General features: G+C 32.6%; 1 non-coding gene across 1 annotated transcript; it reads left to right on the plus strand.

Moving 5' to 3' along the window:
- The first annotated feature begins 4,407 nt into the window (after window positions 1-4,407).
- On the plus strand, window positions 4,408-4,514 carry LOC131608417 (small nucleolar RNA R71). The gene has a single exon (XR_009285679.1). It is a non-coding gene; the product is annotated as a small nucleolar RNA R71 (small nucleolar RNA).
- Window positions 4,515-14,647: the final 10,133 nt, after the last annotated feature.

Genomic DNA, 14,647 nt, shown 5'->3' on the forward strand with positions numbered 1-14,647 from the left:
TTGACTTGACCGTCAAACATAAATCATGAATCCGTACTTCCTCCGAATTCAGGAAATAGCACAATCTCATCAGCATTTCCACTTTTGCTACTTGCAAAATATTGAACCAACTGTTCATACCTGAACCATATTAGAGAGGCATGAGCTTCTTCCTAACTTGTTTCAATCACACTCCTACAACAACTAATTAGAACATCATGAAAGCACCGATAGTGTTTCACACACTTGTCGTGTACTAGGAAACAACACATTGACAGTGTTCAACTATCACACTACTCCACTAACTCGACAACTTGGTTAGACGAATCGACCTACTCTGATACCAATAATGTAACACCCCAACTTACCCCATCAAATATTAATAAAATCAAAGTAATAAAATTCCGTTTAACACGAACCAAGATGTCACATTGTTTCACAATACAAATATTTGCTCGTAATTATTAACAGATGCATAACACAATAAGTCGGATGAACCAATCAAAATAATATAGTCTTCAAAAACATCTTTCATTACGCAGAGAAAATTATTCAATACTCAAATAAAAGCCATCATAGCAACTTAGTTCGAAAAATAGTCAACATTAATATTTAAAATACTTCAACAATCATATAAAATCCGACAACAAAAACAAATAGCGTTCATCCCCCCTCTAGTGTTAAGCATTAGAGCGACGACACTTGTAACAGCCCGGGCCCGTCGGAAGGCAATCCCGACGCTGCTACCTCAAGATCTTCTTTACCCCCTCTTTAGTAAAGTTTTTGTCTTTAGTGGATATCGAACCATGTACCCTGGGGTTCAAGTACATGTTCAATCCGTTCCCACTACCAATTGAGCTGTGTAGCCTGGGGTTCAAGAATTACATGACCCAAAATCTAAAATCACACCCGCTTAGACTTGAAATTACATAAATTCCCCTATATATATATAATTCTACGCTGTATTTTAATGTTGCTATTGTATTGTATGCCCCTAAATATATTTTAATTCTACGGTGTTTTTTCAGTCGTTTGGATTGATGGAAAATTTCAATGTTGGTGTTGTATTTTATGAGTTTTGTTGCGGGTTCGGGTGGAAAAACCCGAATCCAACGGGTGTGGGCGTGAGTGTTATTTTTCCATCCAAGTAGCCTTTAGGTTTGGGTTCGAATTCGGGTGGTGATTTCATGTGCGGATTTGGATAGTGTGAAACCTGCCCCCGACCCTACCCGTTGTCATCCCTACCTCTAATAAGCAAGTCTCTTAGACACAACCTTAACCAAGGAATCTCAAGTCCCTTCCTTCCTACGGTTCACACCCATTAGATATCCTAAATACTTCAAAAAGAAGACTCATAAATTTACCATGCAAGAAATCCTTAGGTAGATCCAAAAATTCCCTCCCTATATTAAACCCATAAATATAATTATTATTTAAGACTATATGTCAGCTCAAAAGTCCTAAGAAACACCTAATAGTCAAAAGAATGTCAACCAAAGGAACCCTAACAATAGCAATATTATCAGAATACTAGAGATGTAGCATCTCTAATCCTTTCTAGTAACTTAAACTGATTAGGTCCCTCTCGCCTCACTAAACCTCTATTTAGGCAGTGGTCTAGATCTAGTAGGTTGTAGCCACATATAGGAGTTAGGTGAGCTACTTGGTTGCGTAGGCCGAAGGCTAAAGCAATATGAGTGATTGTACCGCCTACATAAATGTTTCATATTGTCTGGTTAGAGACCTTATCTAAGTTGGCCAGTATGAAAGTAGCAGAGTTAATGGGATGAGAATGGAAAATACTGAATATGAAAAATAAATCTTCTTTGCTAACTAGATCAACGTTTTCTGCTTTCCTAAAGAATTTCGGAGCTGCAACCATCTGGAAGTACCTAATGGCTAAACGGATAAGGTCCGAATTCATTATCTCATAATTAGGTGGAAAATCCTCTGTGATTTCACCCCAAAAATGATATAGTTCAACTTGCATGTCTTCACCATTAGGTAATTTAGAATAAACACGAAGGTCATACTGGAATCTTAAAATTATGGCTAACTCTCTATTGGTAAGTCAGTAGTCCTGACTGGAAATCCTAAAGGTAGCTAAGCATATGCTTCATCATTATCCAATGTGAGGTTGGAAACAAAATGAACTTAGGAACTCCAGTGTTAGGTTTCGGTAAGTTGGGTGCTTTGCAACTGAGAATATATCCCTGCTGATCTGGTTAAACATATATCGGACACTATCTCTGAGTCCTAAGGCTACTAGGAAAGGGAAATCCGAATATCGGGTAGGCAAGATGATCATTTCAGCTAAGACATCGTAGCGTATTCTCTGGGCATCGCTCTTGAAAATGATCCTCATGTTGTCAACATTCTGCATTCTCTAATTAGTTAGTGAGAAAAGTTAGCTATCGAGAATGTACGTGACCTGAAATGAAACATAAATTAAGTTAGTACAGGTGAAAAAGGTTTAATTTTTGCCGTTTAACTATTTTGGATATGTAAAAATGGAAAGAAGAGAAATTTGTGAGTTGTCTTCCACGCAGTACTATGGTTTACGTTGTTAGCTCAACATGCTTTTAAAATTCGTTCCTCGGGAAAATACTCAGGTGGCTCATTCAGTTTGAGCCTCTGCCCGTTTACTGTAAATGGCCTAGTTGACTCACTCAAATAGAACCTTTAGCGGTGACTATGTATTCATTGTTTGTTTGTTGGTTTTTTTACTTTATGTTCTTCAGTAACCTCCTCAGGTTTACCCTTTACTCTTGGATCTTTGGGTTCATCTGACATTATCTTTCTTTGCGGTGTGATAGCATTTGCATGGACCATGGGATTGGGTTGAGGTTGGTTGGAAAGGTGCCAGAAGAAGCGGTATCATCCGCTTGTTGCTGAGCTACTTGTGAGATCTGTGTCTCAAGCATTTTGTTGTGGGTGACCAAAGCATCTACCTTATTTATTAGTTGTTTGATATGTTCACTCGTATGAACGTTTTGGCTCAAAAACTCCTTGTTTTATTGAGATTGGGATGCAATGAATTTTTCTATCATTAGCTTCATGTTAGACTTTATAGGTGCATTAGGAGCAATAGGGGGCTCCTTTTTCAAAACCTGTAGGTATGGTTGGTTGTGAGCTAGGAGCAAACAAAATGTTTTGTTTTTCTAGGAGAAATTCAGATGATTCTTCTAGCCAAGGTTGTAAGTGTTAGAATATGGATTTTATTGAGCATAGTTTAACTGGCCAGGTTGGATTCCAGCCAAAAGGTGACATTTGAAAATGGCGTGTCTAAGAATTCCATAAACTTCACAGTTTAGAGTGACAATAGCTACAGTAGTCACAGGAGTTATGGTTAAATTATCGATCTTTTGAGTGAGGGCGTCCATTTTGGCATTGACGTGTTTATGTCATTGACTTCATGCATACCTCCCTTAGGTTGGGGCTTCTCTATAGAAGTACGCTCTCTTCCCCATTGATAGTAGTTTTGGGCCATATTTTCTATAAGCTCACACTACTAGAAAATTCGCTTTTAGTGACCGAATTAGAGACCGAAAAAGCTTTAAAATCGGTCACTAAAACGTTTAGCGACTGATTTAGAGACCATTATTTTTCGGTTGAAAAAGTGCTAGTCGCTAAGCATTTGCGACGAATTTAGTGACCAAAATCTAGAGACCGAATTTGTGACTGATTTTAGTGTTCTCTTTCATAAAATAAAATCAAAAGTTGTGATACCTAGGAGTCGAACTTATGACCTCCACATATTTTAAAAAGAACTTACCACTACATCACTTTACATCTATTGTTATATTTTATATTTAAACATATATACATATAGTTTTTTACAAATATATTATATGTTAAAACAATAAAAAATATGAAAATTTTATTAAAAATTAAAAATTGAAAGAGAATTAAAATCTTTAAAAAAAATGGAAAGGAAATAATAATATAATAAAGAGGATTAAAAATAAAAAAACAAAACAAAAAATATTAGTGACCGAAATTTCGGTCTCTAATTTATATATATAAATTAAATTGCATAAAAAAATATTTTTTGTGACCGATTTAGTGACCTCTTAAAATTTGCTCATGAATATCAAATTTTGGTGGCTAATTCGGTCACTACATTGACTGAAATTTCTGTCACTAAATTTTGGTCTCTAAATCGGTGGCTGATGTATTTTAGTGACCGATTTAGTGACCTATTAAAATTGGCTCATGAATATCATATTTCGGTGGCTAATTCGGTCACTACAGTGACCAAAATATTTTGGTCACTAAATCGGTCACTAAAAGCGAATTTTCTAGTAGTGTCATAAGCTTCCTAAAAGGCTTTTGTCCATCAATGCTCGTTTAGCTGCAACGTCTATGGCTAGTCTTGTGTTGTATAAAATACCATTGTAAAAGTTATGGATAATTAACCATTGTTCTAAACCGTGATGTGGACAGAGTCTCATCATATCCTTATATCTCTCCCAAGCCTCCAAAAGTGACCCGCCTTCTTTGTGTCTAAAACTATTTACTTGGCTTTTTAGCATATCGGTCTTGCTTGGAGGGAAATATCGTGAGAGGAAAGCTTTCTTTAGTTTGTTTCATGTAGTAATGGAGCTTGAAGGTAGGGATTGTAACCAGGATCTGGCTTTGTCCCTTATGGAGATGGAAAAAGACGAAGTCCAAAGGCTTATGGGTTAGCACCTTTATTCTTTAATGTGTCTTCATATTGTATAAACACCGATAGATGCAAGTTAGGATCCTCTGTGGGGTTACCAGAGAATTGGTTTTGTTGCACCATTTGCACCCGAGAGGTTTTCAATTTGAAGTTATTTTCCTCAATGGCAAAAGGAAAAATGATCGTGTGAGGCTCCTCTTGTGATGGGACCTCATAGTCCTTGAGAGGACGATTGTTGTTTGCAGCCATTTCTAAGATATTGTATTCTAAGCGAAATTGTCTAATTCAGCGTTTAAGGTAAACAAAACGCTTTATTTCGTTAATCGTTTGTAAAAGATCGTCCCCTGAGTTACGAGTATTCGATATATAACCGACAATAGGGAAAAGGAAGAGTTTTGCCTTAGTAGTAATTTCGTCCCCTGACTGAGATAGCCTATTCTGGTCAGACAAATGTGAAAAGATATGTATAAAATTGTATAAAGATATGTAAAAAGATAATCATCATAAGCAGTAAACAAAATACCAGAGTTGTAAACAAAATACAATGCTTGCACAAAATAACTCCATGAAATCAAGAGAGTGGTTCATCTCTTAAACGTTATAAAACCATACAACTTCACAAAATTGATTATTGTATTTTGATGAAATAAATTTAGGTTAAAAATATGAATGCATACCCGTAAGATTTTCCTGAAGCCATTGTGAATCCTTCAGGCTATAAATGCCTCGAGTCATAATGCAACAAAGCCGTCATAGCTCCATCAAATAACAACACCAACGCTGGTTTAGATTTAGAAAAATAGCAAAGATCCGATAATGAATCCAGTCCTGACTATTAGTATATAAATTTCCACCACCAAGGTCTATCTGATAAAAAACACGGAATATTTAATAAGATTAGACTCAGATTCATGAAATTAAACTCACAAAAGAACGGGGAGAAGTGAGTCGATTAAGAATGAAAATAAAATCTGATGTTTCTAGAGAACTTCAAGCTTTCAAATAGCAGGCAGGAATGAAACAAAATCGCAAGCCTCACCTTAACTAATGCGGTATTCCATGTTTCTAGATCTGAATCAGAATAGAGAGAGAGAAGTTTAGGGTTTATTTTTTGTGATTTTAGGGTTTCGAGAAAAGAGAGAGAGAAAGGAAGACGATAGAGAGAGAACGCAAGTGAGGAAAAGGGGAACGGTACAGAGAAATAGGATACAGAGAGAGAAGAGAGGGTACAGAGAGAGAAATAGTGTATGTTATGGAGGGAAAGAGGACGAATGAAATTCGACCAATGAGAGACCAACAATTGGCGAAAAGTTGAAAAAATTATATGTTATTTTGTTAGTTACGGAATTGCCCTTTTTTATGTGTAGAGAATTTTTTAGCAAAGGGTATATTACTCAGATTGGTCAATATCTATGTTTGCATATAGTAGATTGAATTTTATTCCAAATTATGCTCACATGCTGATAATTGAATTTGTTATTTTATATACAAATTGAATTTTATTTCATAATGAAGAAGTTCAGGTGAGCCATCATTGCTCATAGCACCTTTGAATGAGCTGCCCGTGAGAATGCAAGAGAGAACATAAAAGAAATATTTTATTTAAGTTACACCAAACACTTTATTATAAATATTTTTAATGGGCCTATTACACAATGAAAAATAATATAAATAATAAAAACATTAAAATATACTGGTGCGTATTATAATCTTTCTGCCACAAATGTTTATTAATAACGGTAAAATATTTCAAATTGCTGCCTTACAATTCGGACACTTATGGACAGATTTAAATAAAAAATCGAGCATGCATTGCTTATGGAATGCATGCCCGCACGACAAATTATAAATTGTTTGTTCATTCTCAAACTCATAGATACAAATTGTGCACCGAGCTTCAGCGTGTTGAAGTGGGACATTTTTCTAATTTTCCTAATTTTCTATTTTAGTAGTAATTTTTATGTGAGATGCAAAATTTTTCTGCTAAGTAGTAATTTTGCAGTGCTATAGTAACTTTGACGTGATATTCAAACATTTATTTTCTGTTTCACAATATACTAACTAACAATTTTCATGAATTAAAACAACACAACATAAACAAAAAATTCCTTGCAATTCACACTAGGAATTCCATAATAAAATTTAAAATATTATTACCGGCTTCGCTCTCAAGAAGATAAATGAATTGGTAAATCTAATACCGTCAATACGAACACCCAGGTGGATGTATTAACCACATTGAAGTATATTAATCAATGAATTAGATTTCATGATTACAAGAGAAATAAAATATAAATTAATAGTTGATGATTGAATTATTCTTCAATAATGCTCTTTTCTTCAATTTGGAAATAAAAGCGCCTCTTCATCAATCTACTATAAATAACAAATAAGCAAACATAAAAAAGTAAGGAGAAATTTTGAAGTATGACAACCTTTAAAGTATTTAGTCTGAAACATTTGTTCGAGTGCGCACGCGCAAACATATATATGGTAAATATTAGAAATATATGTTAGAGTATAAATGTAAATATTTATTTGTTACATATGACTGGTATAATATGTCACTCATAATTAATCATTGCCATTAAAGTTATTTATTATAAAATCAATCAATAAATGTGGTTCACCATGTTAACCTTCACCTGTTAATATATTGCTTTTGGCTTTTGTTCAATAGACATGGTGCGTAGCTAAAAGCACAGAGGAAGCAGACCTAAGGCCCGTTATAGAGTATGCTTGCACTGTCTTTGGTGACTGTGCTTTTGTTCAACTCGGAGGAATATGTTTCTATGCAGTTGCTATTTTGGTGGAATGGATCTATGGATGCTACTAAAATCAGAGAACGCAAATTTCCAGTGTTCAATCACCAGAAAACCATTTTTGTGCCTTGATCGTACATTTAAAACCTAAAACATTACCTACATTGTCTATAAACACTATTTCTAAACCTATCCAATCAATTATACACCTAAATATCGAATTCTAATTCAATTTCACAACTACTCTAAAATAACTCAAAATACCGAAAACTTAACGATTAAATAGATATTTGAACTTGATGAAATATGTAGGTTGTTGATGTTGACAATGTCGGTCGAACTCGAGAAAAAAAATGCAACGGATGGGAGTTGATTGATTTTTGGGTTGGGAGGATTTTTGAGAGAGAGAGTAAGTGAAAACTGAAGAATGGGAAGGGGAAGGGTATGGCACGAATTATAACATCAAATGTTTCCGTAGATAGATCTATGGAAGGCTTCCGTAGGTGCATCTACGGAGCAAAGTAAACTTAAACAAAAAAATGTACTTCCAGAGATCCATCTACAGAAGCACGAGAACAGTTTTATTATTTCGGTGGTACACCTAAATGCTATGAGGTGGGGTGAGAAATTTTCTAATTCATTTTTATAGACTCTTTAGCTATACTAGAATGGAAAAAATGCCTTATTAAGAAACCAAATTTCCATATTACTTTCTTCTTCTTCATGTATTTAATTATAATTCTTTTTCTCTAGACTATCTTTAACTAGTGTACTATTAAGTATTATCTACTTATGGAAGATAAGATATGCAATATAGTGGAGCTTTTAGAGTCTATAAAATTCAAAAGTGACTATTATTAAATTGAAATTCACATGTTCACACAGATATTAAAAAAACGTATTTCTTTTTTTTTCAATTGACAAAATAGGTCTTTTAAATTGTTTCTATTATATTAACAATACTAAAAATTCTATATCTTTCCTTCGTTATTAAGTAGTACTAGTGTGTATATCCGTGCGAGGCACGGGTTTAAATTTAGTATGATTGATTTTGTCAGTAAGACTATAACAAAATTCAAAATAACCATATAATGATTAGTATACTCACGACTTTGGATCGTCTCCGTGCGAGGCACGGGATAAAAAGATTCAATAAAATTTTATACATAATAAAAATATTTTCTCTCATTTTAAACATTCAATAAAAAATATTTGATAATTCATTTATTTTCCAAAAATATTGACTTTTGAAATAGAATTTTTCAAATATTAAAAATAATTTTTATTTATTGACTCAAGTTTTAAAATTAAGAATTGTTTTTTTACAAAGGTACGTAAGATTCATATAGTATGAATTTACAATAACAAATAAAATTCATATATTATACATTTACATTTATTCATCTTTCTTATAAATATTTAATACATAATTAAATAATAAAATAAATAAAATATATAATTATCCATTTGTTTTTTTCATAAGAAAGTTGTGATTTCTATACATCATATTATCTTAAAACAAATATTATATCAACTTTTATTATAAATGTTACCATTCTAGAGGACCCATGCACCATAGAATCTTCATGTTATTTTTTAAATCTTTTCTCTTTGAGTTTGATTTTTTAACTATATTTTATTATAAATAATAATATGTAATAATGGTAATAAAGTAATTTACTATTACAATCATATTTATTTTATTAAATCTATGGGCTAATCAGGCAATGTAACACAATTAAATTCAGATCTTTTTATATGTAACTGCTAAATTTTCGTTTAAAATTTTTCTCAATTAGGCTAATAAAATAATTATTAATATCTTTTTAGTCTTTTTTTGTGTATCATAACAATCGTAAAAAAAATTATTTAGTTTATATTAAATAAAATGAGATATTTTTGTATCATATATTTTTTATTCTATTAATCAGTATATATATTTTGTTTAATACTAATTATAAAATTATTATTGTGAAATTTAATACAACATTAGCGTTAAAATTAATAATATATTTTCTTAAATAAGTGCATTATTTGTTTTTAATCTATATTGATTTATTTTTATGTTTTTCATTCTATTATTTACTATTAAAATTAAAAAATAAAATTGGCTTCATCATTATTACTGTCTTAAACTTTTTTTTTATATGACCGGGCAAATATGACTTTTACACGAAAAATGGTTCATAAAGAAAAGTTTATTTCTTCTATTACCATACCAAAAACTTTCTCACATCAACTCTAAATATTGATTATAACCTATTTGATTTCAATTTATAGTCAAATATTATTTTATTTTATGACTCTCTAAATTCTAAATTCCAACTTTTCCTATTTTGTCGTTCATTATTGTTCTTAAAAGTGAAAAATTATAGATGTTTTTTAACTCCATTCATTTTTTCTATTAAATGTTTCCTTATTAATGGGATTAAAATTGAAAATCAGGAATTTAAATTTAAAATCACAATGTAACAAATCACACTTTAAGACCTTTTTTTAATAAGTTATATAAATTTGAAATTAAATTATCTTATGATTTTTTATTGTAAATAATAAATCATAGAAAAATATTTTACTAAATAAATAACTAATATGCTTCTTCAATATTAAAATTAATTATTAAAATTATTTATTATTCAATCCGTTTTAAATTATTTGTGGCAATTGAGTTTCTCATACGGATTAAGAAAATGTGATAAAAGAAAAAAGAGAATTTCTTTTTGTTATATTACACTTATTTTAATTATTATTCTTTTAATTTTAAAAACTTATTTTAAAAAACAATTCATTAATATTTAAATATTGTCATAATTCATAGAATGCCAAAAATACATTGAAAATGGTTTGTAATAATTACCATTAAGTTGATAATGGACCATTTCTAATAAAATAATTGTTAAATTAGATTAATTGGAACATAATAAAATAAATATTAATTATTTTGCTTTTATAACAATTATAAAAAAAATCCTCTGCGCGCCCGTTTCCTCTGATTCTCTTCCTTTTTCTCTCTACGATTTAACAATCAAAACATAAGTAAAATACCTCAACCCACCAAAAACCCTAACCCCAATCCATTATAAAATTTTACTGTTACAATTACATGGCTTGATGCAGATGCAAAAATTAAAATAAGACAACAAAATCGAAGGAAAAAAAAGAAAAAAATTTAGGTACGTCTTTTTAATTTCTCCGTCTTCTTGATGGTGTTTTTGTGATTTTACAATCGTTGTGCGAATGCGATTGGCGGTGTTGTGGTGAGGTTTCATGCAACAAAAAGAGGGTTTATGGTGAATGGTTGAGCGGATTTGGATTAGTGAGGTTTGTTATGAGAATGGTAGATGACTTCAAGGAAGTGAAGGTGTGGTTTCAGGGCCGGCCCAACGCGTCTTGAGGCCTAAGGCGAAACTTGATTTAAATTATATTAAAAATAATATTTAATTAAATGTAAACTATTATATATTATTATTATAGTTTTATTATTATTATTATTTATTAATATCATTGTATAAATAATTATAAAATTTGTTTTAAAGGCTACAATAAGATTCGAACTCGTGTGCCAAAATATAATTATTTATTATATAGAAGTTTATTGCTACTTTTTGTGAACCGCTTATTTATTATATAGAGGTTTATTTATTAAATAGAAGTTGAGGCCTAATTTTTCTGCATTTGAGACCTATTAAAAGGCCCGAAAATTTGAGGCCTAAGGCGATAGCCTCGCTTGCCTAGGGCTTGGGCCGGCCCTGTGTGGTTTTATAGCATGAGGAATGAGTGAATTTGAACAGCTTTGCATTGATTAATGGTTGGCCCAATAAATTTCAAACGTGAGAATCAAAACAGAATGAGTTGGCCCAATAAATTCCAAACGTGAGAATGAATGAGTGATGTTTGATCATCCGAATGGTCCACCACTCTTTATTTCACGTGAAAAATAAAAACAAAGTATCATTGATAAGGGATTGTTGAGATTTCCAATAGTACTTATTTCATGTGAAAAATAAAAACAAAGTATCATTGATAAGATATTGTTGAGATTTCCAATAGTGAAAATAGTAATAACAACTTCACCTGTTTCAAACAATTTTTGTTATATAAATAATTAAGTAAATATAATCAAATAATTAAATAAATAAAATAAAGTAAATAAATAAAGAAGTAATAAATTTTACTATAAATAGAATTGAAAGAAATTGTTAGACTGCATACGGGAGTGACACTTGGCAAATTTGCCAAAGTACTCCTTTTGCTTTATTATATTAAACCCGCACTCAAAATCTAAAATCACACCCACTTAGACTTGAAATTACATAAATGCTCTTAAATATATATAATTCTAAATTGTATTTTAATGTTGTTGTTGTATTTTATGCCCCTAAATATATTTTAATTCTACGGTGTTTTTTCATTCGTTTGGATTGATGGAAAATTTCAATGTTGGTGTTGTATTTTATGTGTTTTGTTACGAGTTCGGGTGGAAACACCTGAACACAACGGGTGTGGACGTGAGTGTTATTTTACCATCCAGATAGCCTTTAGGTTTGGGTTCGAATTCAGCTAGTGATTTCATGTGCGGATTTAAGTAGTGTGGAACTCGCCCCCGACCATACCCGTTGTCATCCCTTCCTCCAAGAAGCAAGTTAGACATAACCTTAACCAAGGAATCTCAAGTCCATTCCTTCCTATGGTTCGCACCCATCGGATATCCTAAATACTTCAAAAAGAAGACTAATAAATTTACCATGCAAGAAATCCTTAGGCAGATCCAAAAATTCCCTCCCCATATTAAACCCATAAATATAATTATTATTTAAGACTATATGTCAGCTCAAAATTCCTAAGAAACACCTAATAGTCAAAAGACTGTCAACCAATGGAACCCTAACAATAGCAATATTATCAGAATACTAGAGATGTAGCATCTCTAATCCTTTCTAGTAACTTGAACTGATTAGGTCCCTCTCGCCTCACTAAACCTCTATTTAGGCAGTGGTCTAGATCTAGTAGGTTGTAGCCACATATAGGAGTTAGGTGAGCTACTTGGTTGCGTAGGCCGAAGTCTAAAGCAATATGAGTGATTGTACCGCCTACATAAATGTTTCATATTGTCTGGTTAGAGACCTTATCTAAGTTGGCCAGTATGAAAGTAGCAGAGTTAATGGGATGAGAATGGAAAATACTGAATATGAAAAATAAATCTTCTTTGCTAACTAGATCAACGTTTTCTGCTTTCCCAAAGAATTTCGGAGCTGCAACCATCTGGAAGTACCTGATGGCTAAACGGATAAGGTCCGAATTCATTATCTCATAATCAGGTGGAAAATCCTCTGTGATTTCACCCCAAAAATGATCTAGTTCAACTTGCATGTCTTCACCATCGGGTAATTCAGAATAAACATGAAGGTCATACTGGAATCCTAAAAGTATGGCTAACTCTCTATTGGTAAGTCAGTAGTCCTGATCGAAAATCCTAAAAGTAGCTAAGCATATGCTTCATCATTGTCCTATGTAAGGTTAGAAACAAAATGAACTTAGGAACTCCAGTGTTAGGTTTCGGTAAGTTGGGTGCTTTGCAACTGAGAATCTATCCCTGCTGATCTGGTTAAACATATATCGGACACTATCTCTGAGTCCTAAGTCTACTAGGAAAGGGAAATCTGAATATCGGGTAGGCAAGATGATCATTTTAGCTATGACTTAGTAGCGTATTCTCTGGGCACCGTTCGTTAGCTATGGAGAATATACGTGACCTGAAATGAAACATAAATTAAGTTAGTACTTATAAAAAAGGTTTAATTCTCGCCGTTTAACTATTTTTGATATGTAAAAATGGAAAGAAAAGAAATTTGTGGGTTGCCTTCCATGCAGTACTATGGTTTACGTTGTTAGCTCGACGTGCTTTTAAAATTCATTCCTCAGAAAAATTAGCAGGTGGCTCATTCAGTTTCCAACTATCATAATAATCTATTATTTCATTATCGTAATACTGTTTGAGCCTCTGCCCGTTTATTGTAAATGGCCTGGTTGATTCACTCCAACATAATCTTTAGTGATGACTATGTATTCATTGTTTGTTGTTGGTTTTCTTACTTTATGTTCTTCAGTAACCTCCTCGGGTTTATCCTTTACTCTTGGATCTTTGGGTTCATCTAACATTGTCCCACTTCCCGATGTGATAGCGTTTGCATGGACCATGGGATTGGGTTGAGGTTGGATGGAAAGGTTCCAGAAGAATCGGTATTAACTGATTGTTGCTGAGCTACTTGTGAGATCTGTGTCTCAAGAATTTTGTTATGGATGGCCAAAGCATCTATCTTATTTTCTAGTTGTTTGATCTGTTCACTCGTATGAACGTTTTGGCTCAAAAACTCCTTGTTTTGTTGAGATTGGGATGCAATGAAGTTTTCTATAATTAGCTTAAGGTTAGACTTTATAGGTACATTAGGAGCAACAGGGGGATCCTTTTTCAAAACCTGGAGGTATGGTTGGTGGTGAGCTAGGAGCAAACAAAATATTTTGTTTTTCTAGGAGAAATTCATATGTTCTTCTAGCCAAGGTTGTAAGTGTTAGAATATGGATTTTATTGAGCATAGTTTACCTGGTCAGGTTAGATTCCAGTTAAAAGGTGACATTCGAAAATGGTGTGTCTAAGAACTCCATAAACTTCACAGTTTGGAGTGACAATAGCTACAGTAGTCGTAGGAGTTTTGGTTAAATTATCGATCATTTGAGTGAAGGCGTCCATTTTGGCATTAACGTGTTTATGTCATTGACTTCATGCATACCGCCCTTTGGTTGGGGCTTCTCTACATAAGTACGCTCTATTCCCCACTGATAGTAGTTTTGGGCCATATTTTCTATAAGCTCATAAGATTCCTAAAAGGATTTGTCCATCAATGCACAGTTAGCTGCAACGTCTATGGCCAGTCTTGTGTTGTATAAAAGACCATTGTAAAAGGTATGTGATCAGTGGTTTTTACACGTTTATTTACCGTTGATTTTAGTCGTCTTTGCTTTATATTGTCAAGTGTTTTACTTCATTCTTCTACATTTTATGCTATGGTTGTGTATTTTATTGTTTGCAGGTTCAAAGGAATAAATCGAGACAAATCAATGCGAAAAAGTACAAAAAGGAGAGTTTCGAAGGAAGTGAAAAATCAAGCTATATGAGGTCTGACACGACCACCTGTGTCACCTAAAACTGGCCGTATTAGGATGAAGCGTGACCAAGAAAATG

The sequence above is a fragment of the Vicia villosa genome, linkage group LG5 (genome assembly GCF_029867415.1).
Source record: "Vicia villosa cultivar HV-30 ecotype Madison, WI linkage group LG5, Vvil1.0, whole genome shotgun sequence".
Taxonomy (NCBI): Eukaryota; Viridiplantae; Streptophyta; class Magnoliopsida; order Fabales; family Fabaceae; genus Vicia; species Vicia villosa.